Raw genomic sequence first — 6000 nt, 5'->3', positions numbered from 1 at the left:
GGCACGATGACTGTCGTCAATATATACATTATTTATTTATATTTATATATATGTGTGTGTATATATATATATGTTCTAAACAATCTTCATAATACAAATGTATGAGTTAAAATTTTCTCTAATTTAGCCTCCAATAAAGGCACAGCTAATATATTCGTAAACAAATGGCCACCATATTGGTACATTTAGTATACTGAAATCCCCTTCCCCTTTGGGCTTTAAACCACCTCGACAAAAATCGAACCTTAACCACCATCAGTATATTTCCCTGATCTCTAATATTTAAATTACAAACACATTTTCTGACCGGTATCGCCAAAAAAAATTGGTGTAGTAGGAATCCCTATTGCAGTGATCGCTTCAATCGCTGGGAATCTACAGTAGATGCCTCCAGTGATCTTAAATGTTACACTATGTTATCAGCCATTTTCTCCTTCTTCACTGCCACTGTTTCATTCCTTGCTGCCCACATTCTCCATATCTAGGCTTACATTTTCCACCCTGCTATCATCATAACACAACTCAGTACCGGTACCATCATTACCGAGCCACCTGCCAACACCCCTCAGCTCACAACCAACTTCTCCTTCCTCACTGCTTTGTTTTCCCATTCGATACCATTGTCTTCTATATTGCTGCTACTTCTCCCACTGACCATTGGTTCAAATATTATGATAGCCCTTATCTTCACTCTTAGGATACCTGGTGGAAAAGCTTTACTTACCAATACATTCGTTAAATGTGATTCCTTTTGGTCAAATTTTCGTCCAAATGTGTGTCCTTTTCATTAAATTAATGTACTGTGTATACATTATGTGTTCAGTATATACATTGCGTGTTCATTATGTGTTCGGTGTGTTAATTAAGTGTTCGATGTGTACATTGCAAATTCGGTGTGTTCATTGCATGTTTGGTGTATACATTTTGTGCTCATTGCATATCCAGTGTGTTTAATTGTGTGTATATTGCATATCCAAGTGTGTGTAATTGTGTGTACATTGTGTGTCCATTGTGATAATTGTGTGTGCATTGCACGTCCTGTGTGTTATTGTGTGTACACTTCGTGTCTTGTGTGTGCAATTGTGTGTACACTTCTTTACCTCTGTATTGTTTGTCTGTTGCGTGTCTTATGCGTGTATTGTGTGCCCATTTATTTTGTCGAAATTGCTTCTAAATGTGCTTCCATTTTTTGAGTGAGCTTCCTTTTTTGAATGTTTTAACTCGTGTGTTATAGTAAATGGTGCTTGTTTTGACTAGCATATTACCCGATCGGTCGTGGGTACATAAGCGAGTCCCAGACTAAAGGACTTTCAGTTTGCTACTGGCTGCATGGGGTAAGGATCTACTATTTTGGTTCATCTGGTGCATTAGTTGCGTAATTACCTGTTCTTGTAAACTAGATGGCATCTTTACTGTCTTAAACGTTGAACTCGTAGGAAGATGTACAATCGTGTACGGGAACCCTGGTGTCAGCGTCGACGATGGTGGCTTAGATCTCATTGCAAACATCGACGTCAACACTAGAGGAGACTTCAACAGTTGTGCTACCACCAGCAGAAGAGAGCTTAATGACTACAGTCATGGCTGCAGAGGAAACCTTGTTGAATATCTTTTCGCCCTCGATGGAGACTTCAATGGTTGGTTATTCGGCAACTATTATCAAGCATCGATGTCGTTACTCTGACATGCTATTTTCGAATAACAGTAGTGCTCGATGACATTAGAAGAGAGAATGCCTAAGAATTATCCTCACAAAATGTTTGACTGTGTGAAATGTTATAAGCAGTTTGCCAGAAAAGATAATATGAATAAGCATATAAAACCCTATTTCTGTTAAGGAATGAAAAAGCAGCCATTTTAATGAACTGTGCCCTGAATGAAGCTAAAAACTGATTTCAATGCATTCCAGTGGATGTTTGGCAACCATAGATACATTTGCTATGTCAAATATCCTACTTTGGGCATCGGAGTATGTTCAGTTTTATTTTATTATTTTAAAATTGCAAATCTAATACCAGTTTGAACATACCACAGGATTTCTTGCTTACCAAAAAAGCTGAAAATGCATAGGATGATTTGTACTCTGTATTAATCCCTTTTTCATAAAGATTATGAATGATTTACCTAAATGCTTTCAATTTCGGAGGTGAACAATGGTATGGGCAGAATTTAATGGGTTTCTCATCCATGACTTCAATCACATATGGCATCACTCTATACTTCTCGATCTTTATCACGATAACATACCCAAATTCCTCAATTACATTCTGCACCTTCCTATGCTGTTCCTCCATTATATTGACGTCGACCCAAGTGTCTCCTCGGCTCCTTCAGGCCGTTATGCCTCGTCAACGTCCTCCCTTTTCCCCCCCAGTGAACCCCAGTGTGTGCATCGGCTAGGGACGCACCCGCGTGCGCCCTAGCACACCAGTGTTATTATGTAAATATTTCTATGTGTATATATTTCTTTCTCAATGACAGCGACTTCGTTTAAGTGTGTAAATAGTGTAACTGTTATGTATGTATTAACTATCGGCAACTATCGTGTAATTCTTGTAAACGTATCGCAGTGCCTGTATGTAAGCGCGGCCTGGCGCTCATCCGCGTCGCGAGGGGTGGCGCTCTCCCACGCCGGCCGATTTCCCCTCCACTCCCCCGCAGCCCGCGCGCGACGGCCGCGGACGAGCGGGGGAGAGCAGTAGTTGAACTCAGGACTCGAGTAGCGGCGGACGTGCGCTCCGCTCCGCGCTGATCGCAAGACGGGTGTCGAGCTCACGGTCCGGCGACTCAGCCGTAGAACGAGCATCTTTCGCAGCAGCCGTGCTGCCCACGACGAGCCGCCCACGCGAGTGGGTGCCTCAGTTGCGAGTACGTAAGTTACGTCACGCATCACGTATTACGGGACGCGTAAGCTTCGTTACGCGTCGCAGAACTTTCGCAGACGTTAAGAGTCAGTACGTAAGGACCGCGTACGCCTCACGTGTCTTAGTGTGGGGCGTAGTTAACCTTTGCCGTGCCATTCGCAGACGTTACGAGTCAGTACGTAGGGGCCGCGCACGCGTCACGTGCCATTACAACATAGTTGACTATCAGGAACTTTGTTACGTGGATAAAAGCCGGTACGCGTCGGGACGAGTGGGCCGTACGAGACGGTCACCGGGAGTCCGGGTCATCGTGGGAGAGGCGCGCAACCCGCGACGGATCTGCCAGGCCGCGGCAAGCTGTCTGAACGCAATAAAAGAGCTCGTGAACCGATTAACAGCGAGTGGTCCTTTCGATATACCTGTCACTCTACCTCACCATCCCTCCAGGTCCCACATTTCCAGGTCCCGGCCACGTCGGCCTGGACCCACACCTCTCCGACGAGAGCAGTACGGGCATAACGGACATTTTTAGCAAACAGGGAAATAGGGACCAGAAGCCGAGGGACGTCAATATGATTTTCCAACCTTGAATCCTTTCACAACATACTTTCCTCATAATTTGCTTTATGGCTAAAGGTATCCAAAACTCTGGGTAAAACTGGAAACATTTTTTTTATTCTTGCATACCATGACACTTTGACTCTGCATGATAAAGTCTAACCACTGTAGCAACCCATTTAACAGTTAGGGCACAACACAAAATCTGTGACTCCACGAAAACTTACACACTTTAAAATGTAATTTCACACTGAGGGTGACTTCACAAACCTTACCATCAACCATCTTGACTTCCAAGGTTGCAACTGCATTGTAGATAGTCTGGGTCGTTTACCACATTAAGTTCTTCAATCCTTTCCGGTGGTGAAAAGGGGGCGGGGGTTAGTACAGTTATTGCATATTCCCAGGCCATGATTACCCATAAGTACTGGATGAAATAACTTACTACTTGGTGCACCACTATAAACTCTCTGCAGTAGCAGCAGCTAAGCACAGCAGTCTTGATCGTAGGTCCAAACTATCATTGTACCAGATAGCGAACATATCACTTGTTTGCGTTGGTTCATTATTCCCGGCCACGCTATGGTGGTCTCTAATGACTGCTCCACCACTTTCCTTGTCGCCGGCTCATTGCCGAGTCTCAACTACCTTCCACCAGTAGTTTGTCGTCGCTCCGCTCGCCCTCCCTCGTCGCTCGACGCCCGGTTGCTCAGTTGTACTAGGTAGAGTGGGGTTCGGCCAGTGTGGCCAGGGAGGGACATGCTAATACGTATAATTAATATCCACCAGTCCACGATGAACACCAGATTTATTGATACAAGGCCCTGTACATGGGGCTGTCCCAACCCCGCCTGCGACAGTCTGGTTGGTGCGTGGCGACACGAGGGTTTATCCCCTGCCCGGATATTCCGCATTACACTCTGGCTAATCTGCACCGTACTATGTCCGGTAGTTCAGAGGCACTCGGAAAGGTGGCGCGACACTAACACACTATGCCACGGGCTACTGTATGTAGACCTAAATGCCCCGCTAGATATATTATGCACCGTAAAGGCTACTACTCCTCGCCACATAAAAGAACAAGTTATAATTCGGAAACTGACTCCTAGCTACCACTATGCCTGCGTCGCGATGCACGTACTCCTGGTTGGCTCACAGCTCAGCGACCATCTCGAGGCACGACTCCTCTTGTGACGCGACCGCTCCTCGTGCTTGCCTGGAAACGACTAACTCCCCTCCGCGCTGCGGCAAGCGACGGCTCATCCGTTCCCCTCCCCCGCGTCCCGCGCCGCCCCTGACGTGTCGCAGACGGTAGTGACGTAGTCGCCCAGTGAACATGATAAGAACAAAACATAAGCACTTCAAATGATAGAATTAAATATTTACAATAAAATAATGTTAATAAATATTTAAAATGATTTTTCTTGCTGTAACACAGCGTCCAGTCTTTACGTATTTTACCGTTGATTCCCCTGGCATGCGCGAATCTCTCTTGCCCCCCCCCCACCCCCCGTCCTTGCCGCACTGCACAATTTGGCGCACACACGACACAGGGCAGGAGAAGGCGTTGGCATGGCATAACGGGCTGTAAGAGCTGGGTCGACATTTGGGTCGACATCAAGTTGTTCCTCACTTCGGCGCTCGAAGTGCTACTAGCGGCTACCTCGCGCAACAGCAAACAGGAACACCAACAGTCTGAACAACATTCCCCTCATGAGCACTTTACAGAATTAAAATTCATTATTGTTTTCGGACTTTACTGGCAAATAGCAACCACCTTCAAAATAAATTAGAAATAAACTCAACAAATTTAAATTAAAAAAGTAAAACAAGTAACCAAAAACAACATTATTAGAATCGAGCATGTTCAATATACAGATGATACCAAATACAAACTAAGGGCCGATATTATGACCTCCGGCTAAATCCTCAGGTTAGCTAGCCTCCAGGTAAGGCTAGCCTCCAGTTAACGAACGAGGGGTGTATTATGACCCAAACTTAGCCTGCGGTTGGCTAACCGGAACCTGACCAAGCGTGTGGTGTAATAATGGTTGTGTTGGTAATGAAATAAAACAGAATTTGGTAACTTTTGTTGCAAGACAGTTATTTTTTCTGGTAGAATGTTAGTCAGCTGTTTGTTTGTATTGTGATTCGGAATGTTTACAGCTGCAGTAAAGAAATATGCCGCGAACTTTATCTTGCAACAGATATAATTAAATTAACCAAAAATTACTTTGACGTCAAACCTGCTTTGTATTAAACCATAAAATTACAATTTACAATTCAAAACCGTGTGTTTTCAACTTTACTCTTGTATTGAAACACATGATTTTGTTAGGTTATATATTAAGCCAAAACTAACGAAGTAATTCTATACCAACAAATAAATAGGGATGACATTTTTGCTAGAGAACACTTATTTCTTTAATAAATTTATTTCATAATCAAATAATATAGACCCCGTTTCGGGAAAATACTTGTCGATTTTCATTTCACTGGTGTAGGTTTCATTTTTGTACTAATAGTTTCGTATCACATATCCAAATTAATCCGATCCTGATGGAATTAGTTTGTGGTA

Source organism: Bacillus rossius, chromosome 2 (genome assembly GCF_032445375.1).
Source record: "Bacillus rossius redtenbacheri isolate Brsri chromosome 2, Brsri_v3, whole genome shotgun sequence".
In the NCBI taxonomy this organism is placed as follows: domain Eukaryota; kingdom Metazoa; phylum Arthropoda; class Insecta; order Phasmatodea; family Bacillidae; genus Bacillus; species Bacillus rossius.
The sequence above is the reverse complement of the archived record's forward strand: the minus strand, read 5'-3'. Positions refer to the sequence as shown.